Source organism: Neovison vison, chromosome 1, assembly GCF_020171115.1.
Source record: "Neovison vison isolate M4711 chromosome 1, ASM_NN_V1, whole genome shotgun sequence".
NCBI classification, from domain to species: domain Eukaryota; kingdom Metazoa; phylum Chordata; class Mammalia; order Carnivora; family Mustelidae; genus Neogale; species Neogale vison.
The window spans coordinates 120,000,137-120,015,814 of NC_058091.1; the positions used below are offsets into that span (position 1 = coordinate 120,000,137).

At 40.2% G+C, this 15,678-nt stretch overlaps 1 pseudogene; it reads right to left on the bottom strand.

Moving 5' to 3' along the window:
• Nucleotides 1-2,242: 2,242 nt before the first annotated feature.
• Nucleotides 2,243-2,394, bottom strand: LOC122896930 (annotated as a pseudogene).
• Between the last annotated feature and the right edge of the window lie 13,284 nt (nucleotides 2,395-15,678).

A 15,678-nucleotide genomic window follows, 5' to 3' on the forward strand; every position in this document is an offset into this window, starting at 1 on the left:
TAGTATAAGGATGGCCATCCTGAAGGCCAGGAAGCCATTTTACTGAGCGTCCCTAACCAGCCCACACACGCAGGTAACTTGAGATGAGAGAAAGTTGCTAAAACCTAAGAAAACAACTTAATCATATAACACCAGGGCAGTTAGGTGGTGGTGCCATAGGGACCAGATGTTAAAGAAAAACAAAGAGTTAACTTGCAGAGATCACAATCCTGCAAGACAGGAATCTCCCTTGGTTTGCAAACGTCCTGGTGATTTACAACAAAAAGGCCATCTCTTCAGTGGCCCAATTTCCAGAGACAAATGGCTCAGTGCCTCAAGGCCAAAGGTCGCCCTCCCTACCACGAAACTGTGGGAGGCTGAGGCAGAAGGAAATGTAGTTAAGGTGAAAGTTCTTCTAAACCTAAATCTCACTTAACCGCCAGGGTGATGCAGGGGTGGCAAAAGGTTAAACAAAGTTAACCTGTCAAAGTGGGGCACAAGATATGTGTGTAGCTATGAAGAAGTGCCTTGAAAATGCTATATAAACCCTTGGCTTTGAGTGCTTGGGGTCCATGTTGAAACCCGCTGCGCAGGGTGGATAATTGGACCCCAGCTAGCTGGAAATAAACCTCACTGTGTGACTTGCATTATTGAGAGTGTTCTCTGTCTAATTGAGGGGTGGTCGACTACGCACCCTAACAGTGCGCAATCTCTCTTTGTCAAATGAATAAATAAAATATAAAAAAAAAGGAAATATGAAGAATGAATCATTAGGCCCCAGACCTACTGGTTTAGGGGAAAGTGGTAGAAAATGACGAAAAACAAACAAGCTAAACCAAAACAAACAAACAACAACGACAAAACAACTAGTTAAAGCTTCAAGTCTACGTGTTGTGAATGAACGAAGAAAAATCTTTACACAAAAACAGAAGTCATAAGAAGGAGGTGGCCCTTGTTAGCCCTGGATGGGGCATGGGTTCGCACAGAGCGTGAGGGGAAATGTTAGTGAACACAGTAGGATGGGGGATAGCACGAGTGGGTAAATGGCATCTCAAGAACAGATCATTTTCAGAGTTAGGATTAATACATGAAAAGTGGTTACTGCTGAATAAGGTGTTAGAAAAACTTAGAGTAATGATAGAGAATAACTTATATTTTAGATTTCTGAGGGTTTTTTTGAACTTTGAAATTTTTAAAGAAAAAAGAAAGGACAGAAATAGGCCAGGGGATTGTTCATAATTTTATTAGAATTCTTCTTTTTGGTGCACTCTTCCTCACCAATTGAAAATATTACTAATAATAGCTATATTAAATCTTACTATTTTATTTGCTAGATAATAATTATATTTCTAATTTATTCTGAGAAACCCGATTTTTAAAGAAATCTAGTCTTTTGTTCAAGGTCCCACTTAGGAAGTAGGCACCGTGCTATTGCACCCTGGGTTTGGATGGATCCAAAGTACACATTCTTCAGTGATACATCTCCTAAAAAAGGATTAATTAAAGATAAAAATTAAATGTACAAAAAATAAATTGAGTCTCTAATTGTGTAACAAGTAACATGTGGCACCAAGAACAAGTCTGTTCAAAACACTGAAACCACTTCAACCTCCAACACAGTCTTGTGGGGGTTCTTTTCTCTTGTACACTGTCTTACAGGTGAATATTTCAAAGGTTCTCAGGAAACATCTTTCCCTGGTTTGTCTAAGCCACGGTAAAAGTGGCATCAGGCTTCTCTCTTGTGGCCAATGGCATATATTTCCTCATATTAGCATTTGAGTATTCAGGCAGCTTATGAAGGTCAAAGATAATAATTCTGGATTCTTTAACTTTTATTCCTCATGTACATATTCAAAAATGCCCAGGTGTGTTGACCTAATTAAATGCAACTTAATTGCTTAAATGAAACTTTAAAAATTTAAGGTCTGTTTATACTAATTATCACCACGCTTTTAAAAAATTTCATCATTTATTTATTTATTTTATTTTTATACTTATTTTAATTTATTTTTAAAATTAGCATATATTATTTGTTACAGGTGTACAGGTCTGTGATTCATCAGTCTTACACAATTCACAGCACTCACCATAGCACATACCCTCCCCAATGTCCAGCTCCCAGCCACCCCCTCCCTTCAAAACCCCTCCCCTCCAGCAACCCTCTGTTTCCTGAGATTAAGAGTTTCTTGTGGTTTCTCTCCCTCTCTGGTTTTGTCTTGTTTCCTTTTTCCCTCCCTTCCCCTATGAGTCTCTGTCTTGTTTTTTGTTTTTTGAAAAGCACACAAACAATATGGAATATGCTGCTTTCAAATAATTTGAAGAATTAAACAATGTCTAAAAAAGAAAAAAATCAACTGTAAATAACTTTGATTCTTCTGGGTACACTTGATCTTAGCCAAAAGGCCAAGAAGCGATTCTTCTGGGTAAATGCTCAACACTCTTTCTACTTCTCCACGGCAAATTTTACCTTCAGCTAATTTTCTAGCTATTTTCTGGAAATCTGATGAAGGATCAGTGTCAGCTGGATTTATAGACAAAATTGCTTGTGGTAAAAAGGGCCTTTGCTTGGTAAATTGTATCTTGCCTTGGAATACTTGCTGAACTGCAACGAATGGTGGGAACCCAGAGTCTGAGCATTGCTGAATGCAGTGACTGTTGTAGTGGGCGTGCCCCTGCAGGGGGATGGAAAGTTATGCCCATGGAGGTGCTATCAGAGGGACTGGTTCCAAGGGAGATAGGGTGCTAAGCCAGGGCAGAATCCACTCCCATAGATGTAAATTCTAAACTGTCCCTTGTGGATGGGTGGGCAGAGACTGCATTTTGGACTTTCTCAAGAATATCTCCTACCCAAGAGAAACATCTGCTGCTCCCCCCTTGGCATGCTTTGATTCCTGCCTGTCATCCTACTAAGTGAATCTGAGGGCCAAGTATGGCCTAGGGTTATCACGTGATCTGAATATTTAGTGTAAGAAGATCCCCTGGGTCTTGATATATGAGAGTTTTGAGTTTATTTCTTTTATTTTTGTCCATACGTGTGTGTGTGACACTGATTCTTTATGAGATTTCCAGAAAATAGCTAGAAAATTAACCTCAGGTTAAATTTGTCATGGAGAAGTAGAAGGAGTGTTGAGCATTTACCCAGAAGAATCAAAGTGATTTACAGTTATTTTTTTCTTTTTTAGACATTGTTTCATTCTTCAAATTATTTGAAAGCAGCATATTCCATATTGTTTGTGTGCTTTTCAAAATAAATAAGATAGAGACTCGTATTTTCATGATATCCATGAAAATGTATATATATAATATACAAATGATGTTATCTTATAAATAAATATAGTTTCCTATGATATTTTGAAATATGCATATTTTCATAACTTTGACATAATCTCACATCTGCTGTTTTAGATTAGCTTTCTTTTTGTTAATAAACAATTTACATTAAATAAACATAAAATACTTATCTAGGGATAAGTGTGTAGAATTTTAACGTATGTTTTCAAAGATGTCAAAATGAAATCTTGTCATTTTCAATGATGTGGATGGAACTAGAGAGTATTATGCTAAGTGAAGTAAGTCAATCAGAGAAAGCAATGACCTCACTGATGTGTGGAAGTTAAGGAACAAGGAGAAGGATCACAGAGGAAGAGAGGGAAAAAATAAAACAAGAGGAAACCAGAGAGGGAGACAAACTGTAAGAGACTCTTAACCATAGGAAACAAACTGAGGGTTGCTGGACCGGAAGGGGGTGGGAGGATGGAGTAACTGGGTGATGAACATTAAGGAAGGCAGGTGATGTAATGAGCACTGGGTATTATATAAGACTGGTAAATCACAGACCTGCACCTCTGAAACCAATATTACATTAAATGTTAATTAATTGAATTAATATAGTTTAAAAAAAGCAACTCCCCCTACCCCCCAAAAGAAAGAAATCTTACAGAATAGCAAAGGAAAGAGAGCTTCTATCTGGCTGGGTGATCAAAGTAAGTTTTATAGAAATGACTGGGGGCCACCTGGGTGGCTCAGTGGGTTAAAGCCTCTGCCTTTAGCTCAAGTCATGATCTCAGGGTCTTGGGATCAAGCCCCACATCAGGCTCTCTGCTCAGCAGGGAGCCTGCTTCCCCCTCTCTCTGCCTGCCTCTCTGCCTACTTGTGATCTCTGTCAAATGAATAAATAAATTCTTTAAAAAAAAAGAAATGATTGGGAGTAAAACTATGGATCTACTCTTCTTTTCTGTGGCCATTTTGATAGTAGGATGCTGCTTCTTTATCATTAGTTTCTCTCTTAGCATTGCAAGTCACTGCGCTATTTTTCTGAAAATATGCTTGCTGGATGTCTTTTGCTTTTGTGAAGTGCGTTATCTCATGGAGGTTGGACTGTTTCTAATGTAACCTTTTTTCTTCCCCAGGTTGGTGCTTAGTTCATTCCAGCCCTAAAAAGTTTATTTAGGTCTGTTCTAAACTGCCTTGCATTGTGATGTCCAACAACTCAGCTCATCTAGTCTGTGTGTGATACATCAGCCTGGCACTCTAAGAGTTTGGGGGAATTTTTTTTAGCATATTTATTTATCCCTTGGTATATGGTGCTGTGTTTATGCCTCATGTTGATGGGTTGTGTATCATTTTTTAATGGGAAAAGTATGACTTTACCAACATTTTCTGAACAACTAAATTTACTTATGGTTGGAGAAAAAATGAAAGATGTCAAAATTTTATGGTGAGAGATTTCTGGTATTAGGACAAGACAGAGTAGATACAATTCTACCTATTCTTTTTATTAAGTACAGCTAAAGACAAGCAAAAGGAGACTCCAAAAGGTAGAGAGAAGAAGGCAGATTAACTGTAGTCCTTGGGACTGAGGAATGACATATGGTGAGTTCCTTGGTTTTGCTTTTTGCCTAATATATTCAGGAGCAGATGCTGGAGAATGTGGAAACTAAGGAACACCAATAGGCAATACCAATAGACAAAAATATCCCGAGGAAATGATCCCCCCTCCCACATATAGAAAAGGGCAGCCTACAAGGCAGAACATGTAGGCAATAACCACACTACTCTATTACAGAAAAATCTGTGTCCCACCCTCTGATTTCAGGTAGAAAAAGGCTGAGTGGGGAGCCTAGACTATCCCCCATCCTGACCTTACCCATTGGGATTGTGTCAGGCAGGGGAAACCTACTTGGAATCCAGGACTTTCACCACTGCCTATCAGTCATGGACCACCTCCACTCTGTGGCATTAGTGAAGTCTCTACAGGAGGCCTGGACTTCTACCCAACCCAGTGTTGATGAGGCAGCCCTTGCCTTCCCCAGGGTATTGTCACAAGAAGTCAAGTGGAAATCTTGGACTTTTACCACTACCACCTGCAATGCAGTACTCCTACTGTCCTTGTGTCAGTGGAAGCTGTGTGCGGACAGTGACAAGATGACCCTCATCCACCAGCCTGGGTAGCAGAAGCAGAGGCCTCATGGGGAGCCTGAATTTTTATCCCAACTGTGATGTCACAAGTCATTCCTGATACCTCAGGAATCAGTGGAGCTAGATGGAGAACGTGGAATTTCACACCCATCTGCCTGTAACGAGGTGGCATATCTTCTCCTCCTGGCCTGGTATCTGGGGAATGAGGGTAAAATGAGATCTAAATAAGATCCAGAGTCTTTTAACATAATAACAAAATGTCCAAGACATGCTAATAAAGTATTTGTCAGGTCAAGAACCAGAAAAATCCTAACAAAAATAGGAAAAGACAATCAGCACACAGCAATGCTGAGATGACATGCATGTCAGAATTATTTTACAAAGATTTTAAAGCTAACATCATAAAAAATGTTTGGATGCATAATTATGAGCAAGCTTTTAAAAAGTGGAAAAACCAGAAAATCAAGCAAAGAATTAGAAGATACAAAGACCAAATGAAAAATTTTGAACTTAAAATAGTGATTGAAAATGAAAATCTTGGGTGCCTGGGTGGCTCAGTTGGTTGAACAACTGCCTTTGGCTTGGGTCATGATCCTGGGGCCCCAGAATCAAGTCCCAGGATTGAGTCCTGTATTGGGGTCCCAGCTCTTTGGGGAGTCTGCTTCTCCCTCTGACCTTCTCCCCTCTCATGCCTTCTAAATGGCTTCTGGTCTCACTATCTAGATTTTCAGTGTCATTAAAAGACTCCCTAAAGTGTTTGTTTCCACATTTACACAAATAAAGAGTAATACTAATGTTCCTCTTACTTTGATCACTTCTTCCTCATTTTCCCATAGTAAGATCATAACCAAAGCCAAGTCTCCTTATCACCACCATTTGGTGATTCATCAAAGTGGCAGTAAATTTGGGGGTGGCTAGTTCCCCCGTACATTCATAATTAAGTCCAACAATCGATGGGTTTAACTTCCATGTGTCATTTAATATTTGTATTTCTTCTGACTTATCCCAATCTCTCTTACAGAAAACACTGAGAGAGAGAGAGAGAGAGAGAGAGAGAGAGAGAAAGAGAGAGTTAGTTGTTAAAAATCCATGTAATTGCCTTAGGGTGATATTTCTAGTCTTTAAACTGTCTTATAAATTTTATTTCTTTGCTGAAAGTCACTCCTACTGCCTATGAATGTTGCTTTTGGAATCAAGAAATCCTACTTCTTTGTTTTGCTCCTGACTGGGTGGGTAATTTAATTTTCGATATATGTGGATCGAAGAAACACTGATTATCTTTACTCTGTAAGTGCTCATAGCTCCTGCTCCTCTGGTGCTATCCTGTCTGTAATGTTTTGATGCCCAGTGCCAGGGAGATGTGCTCCTGCAGCCTCTTATCCCAGTACAAAGCTATGAGTTTCCCTAAAGGGCCCTCTGGACTTCAGTTAGCAAGACATTGGCAAAGGGACCCCCACGTCTTACATGGTTTGATCCTCCCTTGGACTCTGTGGCTATTCCTAAGATTCTGGGGAAAAAGGTAAGGATACAGCGAGCAGTGAGTCTTCTATGAAAAAATGAGAGAAGGGTTAACATCTTATCCCTCTGGGCACGTGTTGTCCATCATTCAGAAGGTCTAGTCTTGAGAGGATCTTCAGTAGCATCAGGAGTCCCTGATGGTGACCTCATATGAATGGCGGAAATGTGTTCCATTTATTTCTGCTTACACCATGTGACACATGGATCATGCAGAAGTGTACTCATTAAACAACTAGTGCATCATTGAACAGTCAGGCACCGGATGATGACACTGTCCCCATGAGTGCCAGACACTCCTTTTCCTGTCTCATTTAGGCAGACTTTCTGTTAGACTTCTGTGAGACTGATGTCATGTGTGGTAAAATAAGTCAACACATCCAGCTACAACACCATGTTTTGCAATGGATGAGACAGCAAAGCAATGGATGGTCATGGCCAGCAGCTGGAAACCCATACCTGCTTTTATGCAGAGCTTTGTATCTGTGTCTGGAGACCAAAAGGGAAAGTCAATGGTGAAAATCAGGTCCTTAATCAAACTGCACAGTGTCAGAGTGTCTGCTTTATGCTGGCTCCCACCTAGTGAAGGTGTAAACATAAGGTTTCAACCAGGATGAATGTGCAGTGACTGGTGGTGAAATGAGGATGGAGGGTAGGTGATAAGGTTGCCAGTGGCCCCCATCCTTACCAGAGATCCAGTACTACAATGCAAGAGACACTGGAGAAGAGGTAGGAGACTCAGACATATATTCTTTTTTTTTTTTTTTTTTTGTGAAGAATTTGGTACTTTATGGTGAGTTTCCCTGAGAGAGAATCCTGTTCTTTGAATAGTATTCAAGTTCTAGAAGCATCTCTTACCCTTGAAAATCTGAGAAGGAAGGTGGCACTACTTACATGCTCAGCAACATTAAGGTTGAAGGGCTTTGGCAAGTTGGAGCAATACTGGTGCAGAAAGTCAGTCCATAAATCCATAAAAAAATGGCTCTAAGATTGTTTCCAATGTGCTAGGGTGCATGCTAGGGTTTGAGGGGGCTCTAGTATTTTCTTGATGAAAGTTTCTGCAATACTTCTTCCTCATTTTGTTTTATTGCTTCTCAGCCCCACAGTGAAAGCTGCCCAAGGTGTATGTGGAGCTATTCATGCAAAATTATGCGTAACAGGAAAAGACTGTTAAAACAGTCCAGATGCCCATTACAGTGACTGGCTGAGCAAATGTAGCCCCACAATGCAGCATAGTGCAGCTGTTAAAGTAACCAATAAAGGAAGGGAGGGGAAGCAGAGAGGTCTTCAAATAGAAGACTTTGGGCCGGGCTGTGCAGCTACTGGTAATTGGAGCAGCAGAAGCTGCAACAGAAGTCAGAAGGTAGAACTGGTTTCAGAAAGAAAGTCTGACTGGGCGCTGGAGCAAAATATATATAACTGTGGATAGCTGCCTAATTTCTTCAGCCATTCTTGGATTTCTGTCCATTGTTAATCTCTGTTAATCTAGATGTTTCTTCCTGATCCTCATCCTCATCTCCAGGTTGCCAATTCTGCTGAGACTGAAGCATATTGGACTGCAGCAATTCTCCTATACTTTCCCCATTCCTCACAATATATGAAAAGAGGAGTTTGGAAGAGAAGATCTGGGACATTTTAGGACATAACTTGGTTCGTCTCCATCACTTTGAAGTCATTGTGCCTACTTGAAACCTAGTGCATGTTCTTGGCAAGCTTGCCATCTACTGGTCACATGAGGAACTGCAATAGCCCGCTTGGGCGGGGCGTAGAGGGTGGAGTGCAAGAAACCTAGAAAGTTTGGCAGGGCCAGTGGGTGCAAGTTCGAGGGATTTAGTAGGTTGATGTACTTTTCTTAGCCCTCTTTCTCTCAGTCTTCAGAAGGTTCTCCTCTTTCCAGTGGAGGACATGCCTCGCTATCTCTGGGGATGCATTCTCTGGGTGCCGGAAAGGGTGGAAAGGCGTTAACACACATTCATGATTTTCCTAATCCTCCAAGTGAGGCATCTGTGCTGGTCTGGTAGTTGACTGGTGCGAGTTTCATCCATACTTGTATCTCTTCTCAGGACCTGACTCCTATAGACTAAAACCCACAGTGGAATCCATTTATTTTAATTTTGCCATTTTCAAAAAATCATGGTTGATATTAGTGATTTTTTTTAAAACTTCTGCCACTTTTTTATAAAAGTAAAATTAGAAGTAAAATTTTAACTTAAAAGTATATAAATTTTTTTAAATTTGAGAGGAATTGGTTTGTCAGAGATGTTTTGGATTCTGAGCAGTGATGGATGGGACAGTACCTCTTCTTTTCAGACTGTAGGTCTGTCAGAACAAGGATATACCTCAGTCCCCCATCCCTACATGTCTGGGTCTTTCAAGTACCACTATGCAGAAGTTGTATTGCCTTTTTGAGAAATTCTACTGACTTCTCAAATGAAAATGAAAATACGACAGTTCAAAACCTTTGGGATGCAGCAAAGGCCATCCTAAGAGGGATGTATATAGCAATACAGGCCTTTCTCAAGAAACAAGAAAGGTCTCAAATATACAAGCTAAATATACACCCGAAGGAGCTGGGAAGAGAACAGCAAATAAAGCCTAATCCCAGCAGAAGAAGAGAAATAATAAAGATTAGAGCAGAAGTCAGTGACCGTAGAAATTAAAAAACAAAAAACAAAAACAGAACAGATCAATGAAAGTAGGAACTGATTCTTTGAAAGAATAAAATTGATAAACACTTACCCAGACTTATCAAAAAGAAATGACCCAGATAAATGCAATCATGAATGAAAGAGGAGAGATCACAACCAAAATTGACAAAATATAATTATTAAGAGAATATTATGAGTGTTATATGCCAACAAACTTAGGCAATCTGGAAGAAATGGATGCATTCTTAGAGACATATAAACTACCAAAACTGAAACAGGGAGAAATAGAAAAGCTTAGCAGACCCATAACCAGAAAAGAAATTGAATCAGTAATCAAAAATCTTCCAACACACAAGAGTTCAGGTCTAGTTGGCTTCCTAGGGGAATTTTATCAAACATTTAAAGAAGAATTAATACCTAGTCTTCTGAAACTTTTCCAAAAAAATAAAAATAGAAGGAAAATTTCCAAACTGTTTCTATGAAGCCAGCATTACCTTGATTCCAAAACCAAAGACCCCACTTAAAAGGAGAAGTACAGATCAATATCCCTGATGAACATGGGTGCCAAAATTCTAGTAGGATCCAACTGTACCTTAGAGGGATTATTGAGGCACTTGTGTGGCTCAGTGAGTTAATCGTCTGTCTTTGGCTCAGGTCATGATCGCATAGTCTAGAGAATGAACCCTGCTTCGGGATCCCTGCTCAGTGGAGAACCTGCTTCTCCCTCTCCTTCTGCCTGCTGATCCCCATTTGTACTCTCTGTAAAATAAGTTAAAAAATCTCAAAAACAAAAACAAAAAAAGGATGATCCATGACAGCCAAGTGGGATTTATTCCTGGGTTGTAGCAGTAATTCAACATTTGCAAATCAATCAGTGTGATACACCACATTAACAAAAGAAAAGACAAGAACCATATAATCTTCTCAATAGATGCAGAACAAGCATGTGACAAAATCTGGCATCCTGTTTAAAATAAAAATCCTCCAGCATGTAAGGATAAAGGGAATAGTTCTCAACATCATCATAAAATATGTCCATTGACAGAGGAATGGATTAAGAAGATGTGATACACACACACACACACACACACACAGAGTAGAATATTACTCAGCCATCATAAAGAATGAAACTTTGCCATTTACAGCAACATGGATGGGACTAGAGGGTATTAGGCTAAGTGAAATAAGTCAGTCAGAGAAAGACAAATACTACGTGATTTCACTCATACGTGGAACTTCAGAAATGAAACAGATGAACATAGGGGAAGGGAAGGGGAAAAAAAAAAAAGATGAAGTCAGAGAGGGAGACAGACCATAAGAGACTCTTAACTCTAGGAAACAAATTGAGGTTTTCCAGAGGGCAGGTGAGTGGGAGGATGGTGTAACTGGGCGTTAAGGAGAACATGTGATGTGATGAGCACTGGGTGTTATATGCAACTGATGAATCACTAAATTCTACCTCTGAAACTAATAATACACTATCTGTTAATTAAACTGAATTTAAATAAAAAATTTAGAAAGAATTCTACTGACTTCTAGTAACAAATCTATAATGTGGGGAGATTTTGCTAAGAAAGCTAAGTCTGGAGGAGTGTCCTTGAGGACACTGCAGTTACCTTTTCTTCTGGCATGAACTTTAGAAGTCACAATCTTCATTCTTCTCTTAATGCCTCCTCAGTCCATAGGATGTCACTTTGTCACTGACTCTTTGTCTTCCTTGGCCAGATGGCAATGCTGTGCTTCCCTTTGATCTGAAGGAGCACTGTCACAGTCTTAAGCCCTGGAGATCTCAGGAGGGGAAGCTCAGTTCCACGTCCATTGTGTCCCCTGATGAGGCCAAGGTGACACTGGGTAAGGTAGGTAGGATGAGGAGATGTACACACCAAGGAGACCTCATAGCTCTTTCCCAAGAGTTCATTCTCAGATCACCCCCATCTTGATGGCCCAGAGATATCGCAGAAGGTCTCCAGTATAGTCAGGGACACAAAAGAACTTGTTTCTCTCCCAGCAGGGTTTCAGTTGATCTTCAGGCTCTTTATATCTTGGAACACAGTGTTCTGAGGTGTAAGATCCCAGAAGTCAGGGTCGTTGACTGGATTCAGTCAGCTTTCTCCTGCACCCTAACCCCAACCCTAACCCTAATTTGACCTCTGACCTTGCTGATCCTATAATGGGCAGCCTGAACTCACCATTTAAGCCTTAAATATTACTTTAAAGTGAGGGAATCATTCCCTTTCTCAAAGCCAACTATCTTCTATCCTGTGTCAGAAAAAAATACACTTGCAAGAGGAACAAATATAAGAAATATTTTTAAACATTATTTCAAAGCCTCAAACTTCTAAATAGCAACAATGAGAGTCAGGCTTTTTTGTCTGACTGATGTTGTTCAGTCAGACAAGACTGAATGTTGTTCCAAAGCATAAAGGGTGGTGGAGGAGGGAGAAAGAGAAGGGCATGATCCCCTCCCCAAAGTGCTCACTGAACTGCAGTGGTACTTGTGAAGAGAAGCCATCATCCACTTCCCAGCAGCCGCCCTCCCTCAGTTCTCCTGAGTGCTCCCTCAGGGAACCCAGCATCTGGGTGGGATCTCAGGGCTCTGCCAGTGCTGTCTCTCCTCCTGTCAGAAAACAAACCAAGAAGACTATGAAATGACATATTGCTGTATCACCAGGATATGAGAGTTGATCATTTTTCTTTCTTTTCCCTGAGAGAACTCTACAGTTATAAGACCCATTGTTATGGGACTCCAGGAAATAAATAACTATTATCTTTCTGGTGAATTGAACTGACAATTCTCAAAAAAGATTTCTATCAGGCCATCACCTAAATTTCTCCAAATTTTTAACAAGGCTCCGTACGTCTCTTGCATTACTGTTTTCTTGTCATTTCTTAACTCCTCTGTTGTCTTATTCTCCCTTCTTTCCACAATGCCACTCCCAATAATGAAATCTATACCTAAATAGGAATTTTGTGTCATGATTATATTCTCACACTACCCTTTTAGAAATGTTTTAATATGAGGAGCGCACATATTATCCTTATTCTTATCTTAAAGCTCAGGAAATTGAATTCCCAGAAATAGACTTATCCAAAATAAAACTTATCCAAATTTATAGCAAAATTATAAATATATACAATCTCAGACATCATAATATCACGGTTCCTTTTGTCATACTGGCTGAGGAAGTCATTAATGTGGGTCCCACATGACAGCAGCATTTGAAGGAGGAAACGTCTGAGTGAATAAGGTCTTGAAGAAAATCCTGTGAAGGTGGAATAGAGAGCATGTCTCTGCTGCCCTCTGGTGACCATGTAGATGCATGACTTGCCTTCCCTTCTGTTCTCCCCCCTGCCTTCTCTGAGATCCTTGTTCTGCCTACTCTTCCTCAGAGTTTCCTGCCTTTTCTTCCCCCACATGTCAACATGTCCCTACAGAAAAATGGACGTCTGTAATTCATAGCATAATTCAGGACACAGTTCTTATTTCCAAAGTAGAAGACCCTTGAGAAAGTAGATGTAAGGGCTTTTTGAGAAGAGATGTACAAAAATTGAAAGGAGCTTCCTTAAGTGGACATTTGCTACTACTGTGACTGACCACAAACAAAATGCGAAAATAGGTATTAAAGACTCCCAGGGGAATCCCAACATGTTTTATAATTGAGGTGATGCAGAATATCTGCAATGGGTAGAATATTTTCACACTACAAATTTAGGTGTAAAAATAATTCTGTAGTTTCCTATTATTGATTCCAATTTTTATAGCAAGCACTGTAATGTCTTACAGAAGAGGAATTAAGCTAGTAACTGCTGGGGAAGCTCAGTGGCATTCACAACAATTAATAATTTAGAAGCAGCCCTCTGCCTAGGGTTATTTCTAAGTCCTGAGGTAGAGATGATTCAGGGTTGGTATGGACGGCTGTCCTCGTATTTCCACCATGATGCCATACATCTTGGTCACATCTTGTGTCCTGGTGGTCATTGTCCATCCCACACTGGTGATGGCTATTCTTTTCACAACATCACTCCCTTCTTGCCGTATCATTCCACACCAGCATTCTAATTAGCAAACTTTTCCTCCATATTTGAACCTTATAAGGTCTTCTTGCCTTGGGTGCCTTTCCTTTGCTGCTTCCATGTTATTATGGGACATGGCAGTGTGTGGCACTGCAGCCATTCTGGGAACCAGAGGTAAAGTGGGGGCACTTCTCCCATCTACCTAATTGAGAGAGAGAAAGTGTAAAGAGACAAAGTCCTCTTTCTCCACAGTGGGAAGGGTCTTTGTCTATGCTGAAGGATAAAGGGTAAAAAATCTTACATCAAGAATAGCAATTTCAAGTTAGGTGCCCAATAATGGGCTTAATGGGCTTATCATAACAGGGGAGGGAGGACACTTTAGGGGAAAAAATCAGCTCAAGCCATATCACATCATAATAGCACAAATGTTTATATTTTATATTGAAATGGACATCTAAATTAAATTTTATTTTATTATTTTTTAAGATTTTATTTATTTATTTGAGAGAGACAGAGAGAGCGAGCGAGAGTGGGGAAAGGGGCAGAGAGAAAAAGACTCCCTGCTGAGCAGGAAGCCTGACTCCGGACTCAATCCCAAGACTCTGGGATCATGACCTGAGTTGAAAGCAGACACTTAACTGACAGAGACTCCCAGGCCCCCTAACATTAAATTTTAAATTATTCTGGAGACTCTTGAATCCCTGAGAGTATCTCTGCAGAACCCCAGGGGGACGTGCTCTCTGATTCAAGAAAATTGACTTAAGGAGATTTTTTTTTTTAAGATTTTTATTTATTTATTTTCCAATTTATTTATTTTCAGAAAAATATTATTCATTATTTTTTCACCACACCCAGTGCTCCATGCAAGCCGTGCCCTCTATAATACCCACCACCTGGTACCCCAACCTCCCACCCCCCGCCACTTCAAACCCCTCAGACTGTTTTTCAGAGTCCATAGTCTCTCATGGTTCACCTCCCCTTCCAATTTACCCAAATTCCCTACTCCTCTCTAACGCCACTTGTCCTCCATGCTATTTGTTATGCTCCACAAATAAGTGAAACCATATGATAATTACTCTCTCTGCTTGACTTATTTCACTCAGCATAATCTCTTCCAGTCCTGTCCATGTTGCTACAAAAGTTGGGTATTCATCCTTTCTGATGGAGGCATAATACTCCATAGTGTATAAGGACCACATCTTCCTTATCCATTCATCCGTTGAAGGGCATCTTGGTTCTTTCCATAGTTTGGCGACCGTGGCCATTGCTGCTATAAACATTGGGGTACAGATGGCCCTTCTTTTCACAACATCTGTGTCTTTGGGGTAAATACCCAGGAGTGCAATTGCAGGGTCATAGGGAAGCTCTATTTTTAATTTCTTGAGGAATCTCCACACTGTTCTCCAAAGAGGCTGCACCAACTTGCATTCCCACCAACAGTGTAAGAGGGTTCCTCTTTCTCCACATCCTCTCCAACACATGTTGTTTCCTGTTTTGTTAATTTTGGCCATTCTAACTGGTGTAAGGTGATATCTCAATGTGGTTTTAATTTGAATCTCCCTGAGGGCTAATGATGATGAGCATTTTTTCATGTGTCTGATAGCCATTTGTATTTCTTGATTGGAGAAGTGTCTGTTCATATCTTCTGCCCATTTTTTGATGCGTTTGCCTGTTTCGTGTGGGTTGAGTTTGAGGAGTTCATTATAGATCCTGGATATCAACCTTTTGTCTGTACTGTCATTTGCAAATATCTTCTCCCATTCCGTGGGTTGCCTCTTTGTTTTGTTGACTGTTTCCTTTGCTGTGCAGAAGCTTTTGATTTTGATGAAGTCCCAGAAGTTTATTTTCGCTTTTGTTTCCTTTGCCTTTGGAGACGTATCTTGAAAGAAGTTGCTGTGGCTGACATCAAAGAGATTACTGCCTATGTTCTCCTCTAAGATTCTGATGGATTCCTGTCTCACGTTGAGGTCTTTTATCCATTTTGAGTTGATCTTTGTGTACGGTGTAAGAGAATGGTCGAGTTTCATTCTTCTACATACAGCTGTCCAGTTTTCCCAGCACCATTTATTGAAGAGACTGTCTTTTTTCCACTGTATATTTTTTC